General features: G+C 47.3%; 1 long non-coding RNA gene across 3 annotated transcripts; it reads left to right on the top strand.

The window, feature by feature from the left end:
* Window positions 1-132: 132 nt before the first annotated feature.
* Window positions 133-17,675, top strand: LOC107315896. 3 transcript variants are annotated; one of them, XR_001556096.2, is made up of 3 exons: window positions 133-582; window positions 4,004-4,302; window positions 13,799-17,675. It is a non-coding gene; the product is annotated as an uncharacterized LOC107315896 (long non-coding RNA). The 3 variants fall into 3 exon arrangements; XR_004307696.1 differs by lacking the exon at window positions 133-582 and having other exon boundaries at window positions 1,354-4,302; XR_004307697.1 differs by lacking the exons at window positions 133-582; window positions 4,004-4,302 and adding an exon at window positions 7,774-12,457.
* The last annotated feature ends 2,331 nt before the right edge of the window (window positions 17,676-20,006 follow it).

Consider the following 20,006-nt stretch of genomic DNA (forward strand, 5'->3'; position numbering starts at 1 on the left):
ATCCATTACAGAACTAGCAACATTGCCATGCAGCCTGCCCTGGAGTCCTTTCATGCCTTGAGGCACATGCTTTCTCCTGAATGTAAGCAGCATGTTCTCCATGTTATACAACTGTGCTGTGGACATGATCAGCCAAACCATGTACTGAGAACCATGAAACTTGTTTCACCCAGGAAACAGCTGCAAGGCAGAAGTGCTGGACCAGCCTGGCCAAGCCCCCAAAATGAAAAGATCCCCCTGGCTGGTTGCTCAGTCCACATGACCAGCAGAGATGTGCTCTCAGCCAGACCTTGGACGCAGTACATAGCCTGCAAGCAAAGCATTACCTTTGCCCCTAGCACTGCCAGGATGGCCTGACTGTTTGCAAGCACCCAGGTGAGACAAAAATGCAGCCACCATCAGCCTATTCTAGGGCCAGCTGTGCCTCCCAGTATTGTCAGATTGGTGGTATTTGCACTGATTAAAGCCTTACCAGCTCCCGAAGCCATGAGCATTTTAAAACATAAGGTGTTACAAACACTGAGGAAAAAAAAGATATCTGAAAACATGTCTTGTAGAGGCTGGAGCTTGAGGAGCTGAAAGGTAAGGAGGCTAAGCTCAATTCCTGTTTTGCTGCTGTAATGTTGTGCACAGTGTATTGGATTTGGAGGTTTGGTTTATGATTCTGAAGGGATCTGCTTCCTCAGGGGAAAAGGAAATAGCAGTTTTCAAAATTGTGCTCTGAATTTGGCAGGCGTTTCTGTTGGCAGGTACTTCTTCTAAGTGTCCAAATGCTTGTTTCTGTGCTCTTGAACAGGATTTTCTCATTCCTTTTGGGCCCAGCAGCAACAGCATTTTGAAATCAGGCTAAACTTCAGATGCATTTTGACCAACTGGAAAGGAAAGGTCCGCTGGGGTGAGCTATTGTTATTTACTTCATGGCAAGTTAAGTAAGAGGATTGCAGGAAGGAGGAAAAAAAACAAACAAACAAACCGGTAAATGCAAAATAAAGATGAGGAATTCATATTTTTATGATCAGGCTGTCCCAGGAGGCAGGCAGGCTTTCCCCTAAGCTCACATAAACACAAGGAGCACAGGGTGCTTCAGAGCCTGTAGCCTTCACTGTCTGCTTCTGATTTCCATTAAATGCAATAGTAACTTTCCTGTAAATAAGCATTTTCTTCAAGCCAAAGAGACTGGAGGCAATACCTGACACAAAGCAGACCCAAACATGTTTCAAAGCACTTAATTACAGTTCTCAAAGGCTGTATAATGGAACCTATGAGGTACTCTCTAAAGAGATGGGACTTGAAATTGTTTTATAATGTTTTCAAAATGTTGTTGTTGTTGTTACCAACGAAAGCCCTGTAAATTTTCTAAAATGGGCTCAGAGAGCTTTAAAATACATTTTATGACCAGAGGGACTGTTGGTGTGTCACCCTGTCTGACCCTTTGGCTCGTGCAGATCCCGTGGACCCTTTGCATGAGGTTCTGAAATATGTGTTTGACTGTTTGCTGTCCTTTCAGAAAGGCAGGTGGGGTTTGGGAATGACAGGAGGTAGAAAAGCTGCAGCCATCTCTGGTTTGTGTTTGGTTTGCTTCAAAAAAACCACAAAACAAACAAACAAAAACCCAAAAACACGAGTATAAGATGTTTTAATTTACAGGACCCAGAGAAGATCCTGGCTCTCTTGAAAGAGCTTGTAAAAGTAACCACTGAAAAACTTAGTCTCTAATGCTCTGCCTTTTACCTGGATAACCATGCTAAGGATGGAAATGGACACAGGGTTAAGAAGAGCAGGGGAAAAATTTCAAGTCCAGCCCACTGATATCTCATTAAAAAGGTCAGGCAGAAATAAAAAACTACCAATATGCCAGAACTATGAGATGAAAATGCAGAGTTCAGCCCTGAAAAGTGCTAGAAGACACCTCAGGAAGGTCTGCTATCCCACAGCAGTAAGAAGGCTTGGACTGACCTGACTGTGCTCTTTGCCTTTTGCAACAGCCAAGTTTGGCTTCAGCAGGATCTGGTCCTTGTCAACACATCCCCTAAGGGTCCCCAAAAGTGCAAGTATCGCTTGCAGTCTGCTACTGAAAGTGCCCTGTGTTATTCTGCTCCTGCAGTCAAGTGGCTCTGGAAACAAAGCTGGGGAAATGTAATACCTTTTATTAGGAGGGTTGATACACAATGGAAAAAGCTGATTTGTTTTTTGAGTATTTTGGCTTTGAAAAGGCAGGAAAGCTGTTAGTGTGCCCAAAAACTTGTTTGTGTGTTTATGTATTAATCAATTTGAACTGAAATCATGTCGATATCAATTGTATTGACGCACCTGAGCATGTAAATAGCTGCTTGACCTCATCACCGTAAGCCCGACTCTGTAACATTCACGTTCTCTGTTGCTGCTCCCTGCATTGTTGACACATGCTGAGCAGGTTCCCATGAGGTCTGCTTCTTTTTTACCAGTATTAAATCTGTCCTCATGTCCTCCCTACAGTTAATGCAGGGACAGTTCAGGGGACCCTACTGCCATGACCAGGCTGGGGGAAGGATTGAATAGGTGAAACTCAAAGCCAAACAATTCAGTGGGGTCTGTACTAAAAGAGGACAGGGAATTTGGGAGGGTTTATTTCTATTTTCTTTTTTTTTTTTTTCTTTTTTTTTTTTTTTCCCCTGCATTACTTTGGCTCCTTCCCTTTAGTAACCCAGCTTGCAGAGGCTCACACAGTGTTCCCAGAAAAGTGTTTATTTTGAGAGTCTGGAAAGCAAGTCCATATCCAGAGCATCTTTTACCAGCGTGCTGTGACTGGGCACTGAAAAGGACAGAAGTGCTGAAAGGAGGGTACCTGGGAATCGCCCATTTCAGGCTCTATCAGCTTAGAGGAGCAGGACAGTGAGGGTGGCAGGAGAATTATGTGCAGCACTTTGGGAAGGTGTAATTAGGAAGGACAGGGTGCAGTATCTGAAAGCACGTCCTTGCTGTCTGGAAGGAAGTGAGATCCCCCTAGGATGAGAGGGACCGTGCCAGCTCCAGCACTACACCCAGCTGCACTTTTCTCCTGTCTCCATGCCCCTTGAAGGAAAACTGTGCTCCCTTTGGTACCAGGAGGCCATGTGCTGCTGCCTGGGCAGGACACATCCACCACCCTTTGGACAGCCTTGTGTGATCCACCATGGGCCAGGTCATGGGGAGTGGAAGGCATCCCACTGCACTGGTAGAAGGATCAGAAGCTGGAGAGGGAAATGTCTATGAAAGGTCTGGAGCTCTCTAGGCCAGAATATGAGGCAGGTGAAGCAGGAGGGTGGCTCAGCAGAGTTGTAAATAATTGCCTGCTTGGCTCTCTGGCAGAGGTGAGAAAGACAAGGCAATGATATGTAGAAGCTGCTCAAATAGGTGCAGTGTTGCACCACAGGCATTTTGTTTCTCCCTGAGGTTTCTTGTGCTCCTCTCGATATTAGCACTATCAGGAACATTTGGAAACAAGAGCTGATTTCAAACTGCTCAGAATCAAGTCTTTTCATTCAGAGATCTGCCCAGTGGCACACTTTGATCTTTTTTAGCTGAAATCATCACTGTGCTCTGCAGGAGCTGTAAATCGTCCCGGCTGACTTACAGCTGGCCAGCCCTCACCAGAGCTATTTGTTTCTTCTGTGCTGCGGGGACTGATTGGCCTGAAGTTCCTTTTGTATCACGGACAGGAGAGGTTCATCTGAGGGTTTGACTGGACTCTGTGATCCTTTTCACCTCTAACATTCCACGCAGCCTAATGAGCGTGTGGAGGTGTGTGCCAGGCTTTCTCCCGGCCGTGCAGCAGCCGGCAGAGGGTGCTCCAGCCTCGCCTGCCGCTGATAAGCATCCCTTTAGCAGGTGTGCTGCCACGGCCCGGGTTTGCGGGGGTTCTCCCCTCTCCTCCACACCTATGAGTCTCGAGTCCCCAGCGGGGTGAAATCTCCGGGTCACCGTGAATAGAATAACAGAATCTTAGAATCTCGCTGCTTCTGAGAGAACTTTTACCTCTTCCCAGCTTAATGTCATCCACAAATTTACTGAGTATGCCTTCAAGTCAAGAGAACTCCTAGCAAAGCTGCTGATGAAAGGCCTGCACAGCCCTGACCTCTCTGCAGCCTCCGTGTGTCTTGTGGCAAGCTTCCTATGGACAGGATGCTGCTGCTGCTGAGTCTTCTACAGACATCTCAGGAAGGACCACAGCTCACTGATCTTCAAGAGGGAGATGGATGCAAAGCCACCAGGGGAATGCAAAGGAGGTCCAGAACCACACTTGTGTACACTTGTGACCTGTGGGATCTTAGAACTAACACCAGGGTAAGAGTCCTGCATGTCTTTCTCAGCTCTTTGCCCTAAAATAGTGGTAAATACAGTGCTGGTGCAAATCCAGTGAGGTCCTTCCTCTTTGCCTATGATGACTAACATGACAAACCCTTGACATTTACTTGGGATGAGTCAGGCCTGCAAAATCATGAGACTGGTTTGAGAATAATACACAGTGGGAGCTATTTGTGTCCAAGCCTTTAAGGTACTCTTGGGGCTTGTTTCCTCTCGAATTGGCAGGGCTGGGAACATGCTGTTCTCACAAGTGAAAGGCAAGCCCAGAGTCCTGAGCTGCAGGCAATGAGGCTTTATGATGAACACCAAATGTCAAAAAACTTGTGGTAATTCATTGGAGGTAGCAAGGCTGAGGAGGCGTGCAGAACCTCCCTGAGCTGCCCCAAATGGGCTGAGTGGTGGGCCTGACTGTTTGTGTAAGAGATCTCATGCATTCAGTGCACTTGCATTTAAACAGTGGATCTTTCTTGGTTCGTCTTTGGCTAAGAATTTCACTTGGCTTTCCTTGTGTTACTTGTTGCTACTTTCCACCTTGGGAGTGGCTGCCTTTCAGGGATGAGCAACCTATGCGGTGCTGTGGTTCCCAATGAGCTGTAAAGAAAGCTGAATCCTCTGCTAATAAAACCCATGGCTCAGGTTCTGGCTCCAGAACTGACCAGGATCACCTCTTCTGCCAAAATATCCAGTCAGCCCCAATAAATGGTGATGATCAGTAGTTTGGAGACTGACTCAGACAGCTGAGATGAAGAAACAGCTCCAAAAAGTTCAGGGTAAATTGGCATCATAAAATCTATTACAAATCCTTCTTAAATGCCATTGCTGACAAAGACAGAATCCAGCTTCTTTTCACATTTTCAAGGAGGGGGTGCTTTTATTGATGGTTGTTGGAAGAATGTTGTTATACAACCTTGACCTCTGTTATAAGTGTCCCAGGAAACCAGCTGCCACGTAAACAATAAAGCAGCACTTTTGTTGGCCTGCTGGGAACAAGTCCCTTGGCTTCCTTGCTGTCAGCCTGGACAATGTTTCACCACTGATGAGGGCTGCCAGAGAGAGGAGTGTTATTGGAGCATAACACACTCTGAAGGAGGTGAGACCCAGACATTGAAGGAAAGAGAAGTGTGACTAGAAGCAGTAATTCTATGGGGTGTGAATGTTGAAGCACACCTAAGGAAAGAAGGCATCAGTCTGGTTAGGTGCTGCTGAAAGGAGTCATCCTTACCAGATCTCCATGACTGGAGCATCCCAGAACACAGTCCACTACAGCCTCCCCGCATGCTACTAAATGTCAGCTGTTAAGTGGCTGCTGAAAACTGAGGCACAGCACAGGTAACAACTTGCCCGGAGTCAGGCAGTGAGGCAGTGCCTTGTGTGATACATCTGTGCTGAAAACAGACAACAGAATGGCATGCTTCTTGGGAAAGTAAGAGAAGTGAGGTTACTCTACAGTACGTTAATGGTGAGATGGGGGGTGTGTTAATGAGGTAGGTGCCAGACTGTCCTGTGAAATGGGAACCTTCTGACCTGGGGTTACTGGGGTCTGAGACCCCAGGGGGCTGGGATGGCTGCCCGATAGGTGCAGAAGAGGATGCTGTACAAAGTGAGCTCTTCCCAAGCCCTGAAGTTTATTTGATGATGTACTCTGGACTCAGAGTACAAATCAATAGCGATGTTGCACTGCTTTTTAACATATGCAAAGTAGGAATGAGCTCTGTGTTTAGAGCACAAAGCATTAATTACACCATCCATGCCACACCAATAGTGAGGAGAAGGCAAGAAATTGCAGTGGCCACCGCATTAGATGTAAGGAAAACCTTTTTCTCTCAGAGTGGTCAGGCACTGGAATGGCTGCCCAGGGAGGTGGTGGAGTCACTGTCCCTGGCAGTGTTCAAGAGGCATCTGGATGAGGAGCTACGAGATGTGGTTTAGTGTCTTGTGGTAGCAATGGTGATGGGAGGATGGTCGGACCTTTGGATCTTGTAGGTCCTTTCCAACTTTGTGATTCTATGATTCAATGAGTGTTCATATTAATCCATCACTGAGTTGTATCTTCTAGGATGAGGTACTTCAGATAACTTTGTCATTACCTGAAGCCACACTGCAAGTCATATTTACTCCCAGAGTTTATGCTGACAGCTTTCATAGCAGTGCGTGTTTGGAGGAGGAATCCCACTCTTCCTCTCCTCAGATTTCAGAAATACAGCAAAATGATCCAGGCCTCATCGTGTCATCAAGGTGAGCAAAGAGGGGCGTGTAACCCTCGGTGCAGCTGAAGGCACCGACTCGGGACGTGCTGTTCCTGCAGTTCCCTCTCTGACACAAGGATGGCGATGCTGTTCCAGCTCTTCCTTCAGCGGACGAAGAGCGCCGTGCTCGCATCACGGCTCTTTTTATAGCACCGCAGGGCGTGCTGATGGATGATTGCATACGTCAGGAGTCATTCTCTCAGCCAGTCTGTAGCTGTTGCTACGTCCGAAGCCTTGCATGCAGCTGCTGGAACAGCCCTACACACCCATGGTATGCAACCAGCGAAAGAACAAAATGTCTGCAGGAATTCAGTGTGGCCAGTTTCAGGGAGGCTTTTATTATGCCTATTAAAGACTGTATCAATGATTTGTAGGTGGTGATGCTTAGGGAACTTACCAGATCCTGCTCAGGACACAGGGGCTTCTAATTCCAGCTCAGTCTCTCAGTGTGGATAAACTATCCCACTTTCACTTAATCCAGCCTTTCTCCACAGTCAAAGTCCCTACTTTTGCTTTTGCAAAGTCCCTACATAAGCTTTTGGAGGCAGTGAGCATCTCCCAGTGTGTGTTGTGTAGCACCTGGCAGACTTTTGCCTTTGTCTTAATAATCAACATCAAAGCCTTCATATAAATTAATTTACCTGAATGCTCCCTTGGCTGTATTGGCAACAGACCACAAGTGATAAGAAGTCATGGAGGAAACCCTGTGCGCATGCCTGAGTGTATAAAACCACTTTCAGAGTTTGGTGTGACTGTAAGGTGTGACACCTGTGTTGTGAGCAGAGGTGACTACGCCCTCCAAGCACACCTCAAACACGATCTGTATTCCACCTGCAGTGCCTGCTAGAAGCTGTCTTCTATGTTTAAAGGAGCCATCTCCTGGGCTTGGATCCCAAAGGGCAATTGTTTGGCAGTTGTGTTGGTCCTCTGCAGAGAACAGCTCCTTAGGGAATGGGGCTCGTAGCTCACTGGTACTGGAGGATGAGCTGGTACCTTTTTTATTAGTGGCTACAAGGGGATTCTTCCTGTACCTATCCAAAGAGGGAGCAAAACCCAATGGCTTGTGGAGAATGGGACTTCCAGTCCCTTACCTGTTTTTAGTTGTTCACTAGGAACATCACTGGAGGAAGAAGGTGCCGGTTCATAAAGGAAAAAATATCTTAGGCCAAAAAAAATAAAATCCTGTCAAAAGACATTTTTAACTGTGGTTGGGGGCAGGGCAGGGAGGAAGATTGTCCTTTTGCTGTGAATTATACGAGAACCGTGGATACTCTTCCTGGTATTACAAGCACAAACTTGCCATCTAACAAGGCAGAAAAGCAAACCCTTCTGCGCACCTCCCTTCCAATGGCATGTTTTCCAGCTTTGCTGGGCTGCAAGGAGCCAATCTGAGTGAAAGCCTATTTCCTCTGTGTGTTCCCTCTCTTGATCAGGATATCAGCCAGTCATCTAAAAGAGCTCATGTTTCTCACTGTGCTTCTCCAGATCAGCCTTGTGCCTTCTATGTCAATCTGCCTCAGCTGAGCCGACCCATGCCAACACTGTACAGAATCTTTTTGGTGTCACCAGGCAATCTGAAGCAACAGTGAAGCTCTGTTCCTCATCTGCCAGCCAGTTTCTAATCCAGGCCTTGCTATTTTTATACAGTCAGGATTTCTCCACTCCCTTAATAAATATTATTATGTGGCACTCTATCAAATATCTGACCAAAGGAAGAGCAGTTTAAAATAATTTCTGGCCATACTGGCACAGAAGACAGTCGACTAATCAAATTTCATCTTGTTCACTGGGCTGACTTGAACAGCAAATCTCCTCTCAGATAAAAGTTCTGGGCATCAGGATTCTGCCAGCATTTCCACCAAACTAGCGCTCTCTTTCCCTTCTCTCTAACAGCAGTTGCACTGATGATATAGAAGGGAAGAGTTCTGCAAAGTCCAGACGTGACCACCATCTTACCCACTCATGTCACAAAGAAAGGATTTCCTTCAGTGGCCCAAAAGAACAGGAACATTCCCCACTGCCATGTTCTCTTGGCCCTGGCCCCAGTGTGTGCTCTGTGTTCTGATGAAGACCTGAGTGACCAGGAGACATTCCTGAGGCTTCATCTAAGCTGAGTTAAAGCACACAGGCAAAATGCAATAATATAATAATGAGAAAGTTGCCTCAAATATGTCATTTGTAACATCAGCTGAATTGTAATTTAGAGCTGTGCTCCCTCCCACTCAGCCTGGCTACCTTGAATGGACAAAGGCCAACATTTGCAGAGTACTCTAGTATGGTAGAAACTGTCTCTCAGGAAATGGAGCCCTTCACAATATCTTTGGTAGGATTCCCAAAATCACCTTCAGACCTTCAGCATATGTAAACCCTGGAGTGGTTCCCCATGTGCTCTGTTCAGGGCTAAGATGATGGATCACTCTCGTGTTCAAACAGGCTAATAGATTGCTTTCAGACATCGTTTTGGGTTCAACTGCCCATCTTGGATAGCTTGTACCAAAACTAGCCCTGGCTTGTAATTTCTCTGCTGAGGAAAATTGGACTGGCCTTTCACAAGGAGGCAGGCTGAGCTTCAGCTGTGCCTCTTTCCCCCTTCCAGGTGTGGGGAATGAGGTGCTGGGAGATGAAGGGCAGCTGAGCAGTGAGGCTTTGCTATAAAATGGACCTGCTGGGTTAGGAGCCTCCAAAAGGTCTTCTGGGAGCTGAGCTGGGCATGAGAATATAGAGGTTACTGCTATGATGCATAGGGGAACAATAGGCTTACAGCAAGACTCTGAGTGCATATCTAGAGATTTAACCTCAGATCTTTGATTGTGGTTAAAGCTTTGATTGTTGAAAGCTAGTAAGACAGCTGCTAGAGAGAAGAGGAAGTAGATGTATTTGGAAACTACCTTTTATGATTGGTACCACGTAAGGGAAGGGGAGCATAGCAATGCCCAGTTCTCAGGAAAGAAAACAATTATTCTGAGCAGAGAGTTACCTTCTGTAATTCTCCCTAGTTCCCAGCTGTTTTCTGCTTTGGAGGGACTGCAGGAGAAGCTCTTAAGGCAAGTAAGATTAGGAACCAGAAGCAATTCTGAAAGTCTAGTGCCTGAAGGTATTTCTGAAGTTCTAGAAAATTCTGCATTTGGGGGAAGAAGTGACTTTGCATCCCTGGTCTTATTTACAGTGAGGGTTTCTGGAATTCTCTCTTTTAATGTCAATATGGTAATTTGACCTACTATATCATAGATTGGCCTGAGTTGAGAAGGACTACAGTGATCATCTGTTTTCAACCCCCCTGCTATGTGCAGGGTCACCAATTACTAGACCAGGCTGCCCAGAGTCAGTATGTCATACTTCTGTTTATTGCTGGGATACCATTAGTCTTTAAGCATGTGAGTTGATTCTGGGGATGTAGCTCCTATCAGAAATGCTTTTGAGTCCTCTCCCAGATGTATATGTGAACTTTGTTTCTAGGGTCTTTTGAGCAATTTAATGGTGGGTCTGTAGGCTCTACACCAGAGCAGCTCTGATGTGGGGTGTCTGGCTAAACCAGGATAATTCTCAGTTGGTGACCTCACAGATCTCAGGTTGGAGGGCAGAGCTTCAGCAGTGTTATCTGAGGAGCTGGAGGATAGGCCCTCTCTGTGATGAGGTTTGTCCTTGAGCTGCTATCTTGGTTAGGTGATTTTAGTCTTAGGGATATTTGTCTGCTGGCAGTGCCTGACCAGTTCATTTAACTTAGGTAACCCCTGTGCTTCTGTCATAGCAGAGTGTGGCTTATGCATCAATCAGCTGGTTTCCCTGTTGATTGGTATCATTCTTATCACCCATGAAGTTTACTGTTCTTTGGCTTCTGTGGTCAGCGAGAGATTCAGCAACTCTCTGGCCCCAGTGTTTGCAGACAAACAGAAAAGCTGGCACTTGTGTTAGTGTGACCATGTCCCTGTGGTGGTTGGCAGGCTGTCCTGTTTGAGGTAGTTACAGATGTTTGATCTTCAAACAGTGTCCATAGGGAATCTTACTACATTTGAACAGCTCTCATCTCCTTTGATATCTGAAGAGCAGATATCACAGCTGAAAGGTTTCCAGTAGCTATATTTTCCCTGCTGTTTCATCACTGAGCAAACAAAGTAATGGCAAACTTTTATATTGCTTAATTTAAGTATTCTGATCTGAAGTTGATCTATTTTTTTTCCATCTGCAAAATGTTCTTATGTAAAAGCAGAGAATCAAGTTGACCTTTGGATACTTTGGAAACAACCAATTCCCCAAAACTCTGGGGATCTAGGCAGGTCCAATTACTCCTTTAGTATGTACAGCATAAACTGCTGTATAGGTATATAGCAAAAGGCTCGTGAAGATGGGGATTGTTCCTTTTGATTAAGGAACAAGAAGGAATGGCCCAAGGTTAACCTATAGGTCACTTGTAGAGTGTGAATGAGCATCCAGACTCCCTGAGTCCCAGTCCAGTACGTGTTTCATGCATCAGGTGGGGAGAAAAAGCAAACAAACACAAAGTGCTCTGATCCTTGATGAGAATGAGGGAGGCCAGGGGAAGCAGTGGAAGAGCTGGTATGTTCACTTTGTAGCATGTGGGGCCACACCAGAGACACTTCTCTGGGGCGAGGGAGTGCGAGTCCCTGGAGTTTAACTTGAGTAGGTGTTGTGTTACTTGATTACTTGATATGCATTCCTTCATCCGCTCTATCTGCACTGTAATTAATTTAGTTGCTAAACTGATGGGATTTAATCCTGAGGTTCTTGCTGCTTCTCTCTAGTAACTCTGGTAAAGCAGCCACAGAGATCTCCCACTTGATTATCTGTAGCTTTCTAAATGCTACCCTTCCAGACAAAGGTGGCATCTGCTTGGGTTCCCAGCTGCTGGCAGAGCAGTTTGAAAGCCTCAGAGAGCACAGGAAGCAAAGAAAGCAGGCCATCATAAAATCATTAAGGCTGGTAAAGACCTCTGAGATCACCTGGTCTAACCACCAGCCCATGCTCACTAGCCATGTCCCTCAGTGCCACATCTCCACATTTTTTTACCGCTTCCAGGGATGGTGACTCCACCATCTCCCTGGACAGCCTCCTTGCTTGCTGGTGCATTTGGGGGGCAGATGGCAAAGCACACTGCTTTCTGAAGTAGGAAGGTTTCTGCTAGGTTTCTGAAGGTTTCCCCAGGCGATGCATGGAGAATTGATAACAATTTGGCACTGGTAGAAAGGATCTGGAAAGAAGTTCCTTTAGCCTTACAGCTGCTGACGTCCTGCAGACTTTCCTTGAAGTCTGAGGTACAGGTGGAAGTGTCAAAGGTAAGCAAAATTGTAGGGACTGTCTCAGCACAATTGACATCACCTGTGTTTCACTCAGATGAAAGGGATAAGAGGGGAAAAAAGCAAAACAAGCTTTGAGAACTTTGAGTAAAAATTCATGACTAATACCTTTAAAGCTGAGCTAGCTCACTTTGCCCTTTATCTTCAATCACACCCAGTTTGGTTTATTTTATTTGGGCACTAAATGAATCTAGTGGCTGCAGGCGATGGATGGGCTCATGAGGTCCCACTGGCTGAGGGTCTTCTCCTGCTCCCTGGTGAGGTGCTGGGCACAGAAGTGAAGTGCTTTGTGGTCTGCCTGAGGTGGGAGCTGGAAGCCAGCTGCTGACTGCAGGCATCTGCTGATTGCAGCTCATTGGGCTGCCAGCATCAGCTGATTGAGCTGAGAGTGCTCTCACAGCCAGGACTTAAACAGTGATGACAGTGAAGAAGGGAAAAACAGCAGAAAAGCGTGCTGTGTCTTAATAAATTATGATGTTGCTCACATCAGTGTGCTGGGGCTGAAGGCGTTAGCAGAGATAGCAGGAAACACATCTGCTGAAGCAGGAAGTTGTGCTTGAGTGCTTCTTCAGTGAGGTGTGTGTGAGTGCCGTGCAGTGTGTGCTCACAGAGGCCAGGTGTGTGTGTGTGAAACTTCAGCAACTGGGGCTGGAACACCACTGGAATATCTGGAAACATGTTTTTTGCCTGCCAAGGTGTTTATTTGGTTAGTTTGATTGTTTCTAATAAGTTTTAGACAGATGGTTCTGAGAACTCAGTCCAGGAGCAGGTCTTGAGAGATTGCATTTGGTTCTTAGCTTTGTGATGAGTGCTTTGGGTTTGCTTCTTACGAGGCACCTCTGTGCCTGCATCTGGATGTTGCGGTTCTGCCTCTTGGGCTGCGGGCTCTATCTAGGGCCAGAGCGGCTTTTACGTGCAAGACTGTGTGACCTGGTTGGAGCCTTTAAGCACTTCTTTGGGAGGAGTGCTTTACAGATGAGGACACTATTGGTAGTTATTAAAAATAAGAGGCTAGAGATAATATGGCTGTTCTTTCAGTGTCTAAGCATCTGCTGCTGCCTGTGGTTAATCAGAAGATGCTTTGGGTCTGACTCAATAAAGCTAGTTTGGTTGCAATAGTAATACAAACAACTCACATTCTTTATGCACATATGGGGAAATTTGTTCCTTAAGTGGAGGTACAGCCGTGACAGCCCCAGAGAGATGGGAACACAGATTACCTGGAGGCATATCCAGGGGGAGGCTTGCAAGGTAAAAATGTTGCTGCTTTCTTTTTTGGGGCAATGCAACTTGCAACATATGGTTGTTTTTCCACATTAGAAATGCTGAATCTGCATAGTTTCCCTGGACATCAACATCAGCCTTGAGGCATCACCTATGGAGACACATGAAACAAGCACGTGCTTTAGAAAGCTTGCAGATTGCAGACAGGGTGCCTAATGGTGGGGTTGGATCTGCCAGTCTGTGGTCCTTAGCCATACACTGAAGCATGTAGCGATGTGTGGGTGATGGAGCAGCATGGTCAGCTGCCTCTCACATGGGACCCTCTTCCTTTGAACGCTGTGAGCAGTGGAAAAGATTTTCACATGGCTTTCCATGAACTGTTTCATGGCAGGTGGCTTGTTTGGACAAAGAAGCTGTCCTGTACTGACAGCATCTGCAGGACACACCACCGAGGTTTACAAGTGCCACCTTGTACCACAGCAAGTACCATCTTTAATATGTTTCTTCCAAACAGATGCTATAATTCCCTTTTTTATTGTTAGGGGAAGAAATAGATTACAGCTGCTATTCCTTATAGTATCTTCTATTAGCTGTTGTTCTTAATAGAATCAAGTTGTTATTAGAAATAGCAGGTGACTATTCACAGAATGCTTATGACTTGTGTACTCACTCACATTCATTGTTGTTGCCCAGCTGGAACTTGGAAGCCAACCCCAGTGTGCACGCTTGGAAGCAGGAGGTCGTCCTGAAACACCAGTGGCTTCCAGGCAAGTGTTTAGAAATTCCTTCAAAGGACACTTTGCTTCACCAGGCGCGTATGTAACCCCATAGTCTTCACTTACATGCAGCAGCTGGTGCCCTTGTGGGTGTGATCTGAGTTATACAACCTGCTGAAGATGCTAATGTGTGCTGGCAGCCTTGTTCAACATCAGGCTTTGGAGTCTATCAGTTCTTGTAAACTCACCAGGATTACCAGTCTCCAAAGCTTATTGCTCTTTGGAAAGCTTTCACTTACTATCTTCTTAGGATGTATCTTTCTTGTCTTTGCCCAGTCATGTTTCCTGACAACCATTTCTCCATTCAAATCTAGATAGAACTTAAATGCAGACTTGCACAAAGCGGTTTTTATGACTCCGGGAGGCATTTCTTTATTAGGGTGGCGAAAAGCAAACTTACTTAGCAGGATGATCGATTAGGGGAACATGCAACCCACATGAAATGAACTGTTGGTACCTGGAAATGCCCCATGCCTTTAAGCTGAAATGAGCAGCATCATTACCCTGAACGAGCAAAGCATGTGCCTACAGACACAACAATGCATCACAATCAGCTCTTTCAGCACAGACTTGTTACCAAGATGTATGCCCTTGGCAGAGCATGTGATCCTGTGGCATGAGGTGTACTTGAGCAATTTAGGAATAAGGTTGATCTCTGAGCAGATGGATCAGTCCTTGGGCATGCCAGCGCTATCATTTTTATATGGATATGAACACAAGTTCAGACGGACCACCATGCTATGTACAGAGAACAACAGGGAAGGGAAAACCTGGAAAGATTAGTTCGCTCTGAACTCTCATCTGAAGTGTGACCTGGTGGAGTCACTGTCCCTGGAGGTGTTTGAGGAAAGGGCATGTGGCACTGAAGGACGTGGTTAGTGGGTACAGTGGCGATGGATTGAAGGTGGTACTAGGTGATTTAGTGTTTTTTTCCAACCTTAATGGTTCTGTGATTCTATTCTATGACCACTTCTGGTTTCTGATTTTTTTTAACGATATCCATAGATTTCTGTCTCATGTCGGCATTTGTTATCGAGTCATTCCCTCTGATGCTATGGAGTTGCAGAGCTGTTTACAGGTGGTCCAGCTGACCCTTATATGAAGCAATGACCTTTTCTGCACTGTAACATACTGGTGCTGAACCTGGATGTGTGAGTTCCTCGCAGACTCTGACTACATGGCATCCAGCAGCTAGCAAATTGCATACCTGCTCTACGTGGGAACCCAGCAGAGCAGGATGGCTCAGGCCCTCAACAGAGAGCTTCCTGGGATCTCAGCCATATGGCATACTGCACTGGTTACTAGTGAAGAGGTTCACCTGGGGCTTTCCTACACATGTGGTTAACAAGACAGTCTACTTCTTCAGCAGGTTTCAATTAGTGTGGCTGCTTTGTAGGCAGCACTGGCTCAGTCTGGCAGCTTTGCCAATGGTCTCAGTTGGCTTCTCTTATTTTTGCCTGCATATCTTCTGCTGCTGATGGAGGAAACATCTTTCCTGGCTGCACAGCAAGGGGTTCTGGAGACACCTGAGCTGCAGGTAGTGTACAGCTGGCACATTTGAATGTAATGCCAGTCAGTGAGCTGGGAGAGAAGACTGCTATCATCTTGGGTGTCCACAGGGGAGGAAAGGGTGAGTGCTCTGAAACTCTTCCTTTTCCACTGCATCTTTTCCCCTCCACAGAGCCTGAGATTCCAAGAGCCTCGTGTCCTATGCAAAGGGGCTGGGGATGAGGGTAAAGGGCTGCTGAAGTGGGGAAGTCCACGGACTACTAAAGAGTCTTCTGCCCTCCCTGCCAAGAGCCATGTCCTGCTGCAGTGGGACTCAAGCAGCCACGAGGAGAGGAGGAACTGAAGGTCTGATCTGGGTACTCTGACTCATTGCTCAGCTGAGCAGGAAGCTGGTATGACCAGGAAAACAGCAGGAGATGGGTTTTTGAGAAGGAACTGGAAAAGAGAAACCTCTGTGCTTCTTTCAGGTATGTGGTGGGGAGAAGGAATGGTTCTAGACCTGTTTTATTGTGGTGAAGATTGAGAGGGTTGTGCTGCCATGCTTGGTGCTCACTGTGTAGGTAGCTGTCGTGGTGGTGGAGGGGAGGTCAGTGTGTGGGGTGATGCTTCTTGCTCTTCTTCATGCTGCTGGTATTTTGTGAGAGGTTCCAAAAGCATTCATAAATCCCAGAGTCAGAAATTAAAACTGGGTGGTGGTTTGTGGTTCATATGACAAAAGGACTAGCATAACATAAACTAGGAGGGAGGCATGTAAAGGTGACAGTGAGCCACTGGCTGTGGGTTTAAGTGCTGAAATAAGCGATGCTGGTTGTTTCACAAAACCAGGTTCCTCATCCAGTTATTACAGAGCTGACATTTGGGAAATAAGACACACATTGAGCCTTTGCGGACAGACCCTGCTTTGCATGAGCTTTGCTGAGATTTGCATTGCCAGGCATCTCACTTCTGCTTGTCACTGTGATTGACTCGTTGGCAGTTGCATTGTGCCACTTACTGCCTGTCACGTTAACTGGAATTAGCTGCCACCCCCTCTCCCAATGGCTCAATCACAGCTCTCCAGCAGCTCAGTTCCTTCTTGCCCTCTGCTGCCAGCCTACTCTGCAATCACTCTTGCAGTAAGAATGGCTTTGCACTGGCATCCCCATCTACCCCCAAAAAGAGCTGCCTAGCCCTGTCCTCTCAGGCATGGAAAAACTATTTCAAACACAGGAGCAAAGAGGAAGATTTTCAGCAGCCGTAAAGCTTTGCTTTTCCTGGGAGGTGCTCTGTTGATGCCAGCTGCCAGGGCATCTCAGTGAATTTCACTGATGATGGGGGAATTATATTTAAACTAATAGGGCAAAGGGATTATCTTTAACAGAATGAATGAGTACTGCCCTCCTTTTTGCTGCACTAAGGCCCCTCATGATCGCAGACAGCTCCTTTCCCCTCAGTAGCCCTTGTACAATGGGGAACTGATCGCATTTAACCAGCCTATGTGCTCCAAAGTGGGGTCTGCATGAGAGATACAATGCCTAATCCCAGACCAGTAAATATATACTGTTTGATGTGTTTTGAGCAGTCTTTTGCACATGAACAAGGCAATGAACAGCAAGAGCATCTGTAATTATGTGTGCTACAGCCCTTTGTGCTGAGCTGGTGCCACGAGGCCAAGCAGCTGATCTGCCTCCCACAGACCAGAGAGGGTCAGAGGCCACTGTTGCTGACACCGTATGCTGTGCCCAGGCAAACATTTGGGTTAGAAATGTCTGTACTTGCTGGCCATGTGGAATGGAGATGCATCGCTGTTGTGCAACTGAAGGGCAAAGAGACAGCACGCAGCACTCATGCAACTTGGGATGTGCCTGCAGCATGGCTCAGCACTGTGCTGCTGGGCTGTCAGGGGGCAGAGCTGACAACACGGGCAGCTCAACCCCAAGTGGAGCAGGTGGGACAGAAGTTCCCCACCACAGTCACGGATGTGCCTAACCAAACCCTACTTCCCTGTGCCAGACACTGAATGTCAAGTCTGTCTTCCAGAGATCACAGAAGAAAATCTGAGAAGCAGGAAAGCATCACCTGTGCCAGCTGCAGGAGGATTAGGAGACCTGCCCGGTGTGTGTGAGAAGCCAATAGCAGAGTGAGAAGTAAATGCATGATGAGTGACTCAGGCTCTGGGCTGGCCCAGCCCAAGGGGTGTGAGCCTGCATCACCTCCTGAGCAGCTCCATCCCACCCAGGGGATCTTTCTTGCCATCGTCCCATCAGGACTGATGTGCTGCCAGAAACCAAAAATAGCATCCTGAAGAAGAAAAAAAAAGGGGGGGGGGGGGAGGGGATGGGGAGTGTTTGTGCTGCATCAGTGCGTTCTGCTTTGGGTATTTTCAAAACGTTTCTGGCTTTTGCTTGAAAAAGGTTTTTCAGCTGTATTTGTGTGCAAAAGAGCTGATTATGATGGAAGGAGTTATGATGGTGTTATGATGGAAGGAGTCCAAATCAAAAGCAAAGGAAATAAAACACTGAAAGAGACAACGGCCTGGAGAAAAACCAGCGCCAGACAGCTGGGAAATCCCAGCTCTTTGTCTGCAGATAAATTTGAAAAGACCAAGGGGTTCTTCCTTTGATTCTCAGGTTTGCCCTGAATCCAAATGGAAGCTGATACTGGTATAGCTGACTTCTGCAACGAGAAAACATCCACTTTTGATGCTCTTTTCATACACCCCCTAATGCTGCGCCTGACGCAGCCGAACAGGAATTGGAGAGAGCCAAAGAAAATTTTCATAAACACAGAAAATAAATTGCACACAAACATTAAAGCAAAGCTGGTGCATTGTTAGCAGTGCTTTTACAGTGACTCGATATTTCCTGAGGACTCTCATGGGTCCACAATCTCTTCTACCACATCAATCCCAGTATGCTGCGTGCCCATTAGCCCAAAGAGCACACTCGCATTTGTGGGTTTGAGATGGGCTCATGGGTCGGGAGTGGCACACTGAGCTCCATTCCCAAAGATGGGATATTCATCGTGTGCCATCAGACATTGTGGTAATTTGGGATGTGTGGTTGCTGGGGGCTCAGCCCCATACTTAGCAGCCTGCTATAGAGCTGCTTGATTCAAGTCTCAGCCCTCCCAGCACATCATGTGCTGATGCAGGCTGCCCATTGGCAACATTGCCAGAGGTTTATCACCTCCTGTGTTAAGAAAAATGAACTCTTATTAGTCAAGCTCAGCTTTTCCAGTTTCTAGCAATTCTTGGGGCGTTTTGAACCTCCTCAGCTCTCAAACAAGGATGGTGTGAGCCGCAGCCATAGCCACTGCTCTCATGCTGACATTGCTCACTGTGTTCTGGGGGTCACTGCTGGAGGCTGAGGGCTCCCACCACTAACACCCAGGAGTGGGGCCCACTGCACCAGCCTCATCCAACTCAACGGAGGTATCTGGGTACGAAAGGGAGAGAGGCACCAGTCGGAGGTGATTCACCCTTTTCCAAACCTGGTATCTAAGGCTGCTGCTGTGAGTCACCCTGGGAACCGCCTCCCTGTCTCTCTCGACTATAAAAGATGCTTATTTAACCTGCGTGGATCTCATGCATCACTTTAAAATTGCAGAAGTGGGTTGAAACCTGCCCCCGCCATCTTCGCCAGTGACAAGAGATATTCCAGCCCTCGGATGGGTTGGAAGAATTTTGGCTGGAGGGGAATTCAGGGCAGGTGAGCGCAGCGTGGCCTGACATCCTCACCCACTGGAAGTGGGAGGGACTTGGAACCTCACAGCTAATGTCCCATGACTTTGACTTCACTTCCATCAGTTTTCCAATGATGCACTTCCTGGTGGTCACCCAGGAGCAATGCATCTCAGCATCATTTCTTTGGGGTTTGGGGTCAGGATGAGTCTATTTTAGGTGATTAAACGGCAGTTAAATAGCTGGTATCCAGATCATCGCTGCTTAACCCAACAGCTCGAAAAGAGAAGTGCAACATTAGGGCTGTGTGAGTCCCCCCGTGTTTCTGCCTGTCACAAGCCCTGCAGCAGGTGGCACCAGCACCGAGGGGGGGGGGCTGGAGAAGGGCGTGCAGCACTGCGGATGGAGCAGCAGAGAGCAGGGTTTTGCAAAAAGCTATTTTAGGAGAAGCAAAAGAGACAAACCACGTGGGACGAGCAGATGTGTTTGTTACGGTGCCAAAGTGGCGTGTCACAGCTGTTGTCACTCCATTACGAAATCCTGCTTGTTCTGCAAAGCGCTGTGGTTTTCCATTTAGCTTCACGAGGAAGAAAAGTTTGACAGGTTGCTGCAGTTAAGAATTCCGAGCAGGAGAGGGCTGCGTTGGCTTTAGCGACAGGACCAACAGCACGGCCTTTGTGCGTGCACTGAGCACTGAGCTTCACGTGAGGACACATGAGTTTACAGGCACGGCCGAGCAGAGGGGCTCCCCATCACAAAGCTCAGCACGTGCCGCAGCAGCTCCGGGACAGCGCTGGGCTGGAAGGGCCCAGGGGCGGCAGAGGGGCTGGGGGGCGGTATGGGGCCTGGGGGTCGGCTCTGTCGGCTGCACGTTTCACGCTCCTCCCGTTGGGGCCGCGCTGCAGCCGGGTGCGGGCGGGACCCGGGGCGCGGCTGGAGGGCGGCCCCGCAAGCG

The sequence above is a fragment of the Coturnix japonica genome, chromosome 6, assembly GCF_001577835.2.
Source record: "Coturnix japonica isolate 7356 chromosome 6, Coturnix japonica 2.1, whole genome shotgun sequence".
Taxonomy (NCBI): Eukaryota; Metazoa; Chordata; class Aves; order Galliformes; family Phasianidae; genus Coturnix; species Coturnix japonica.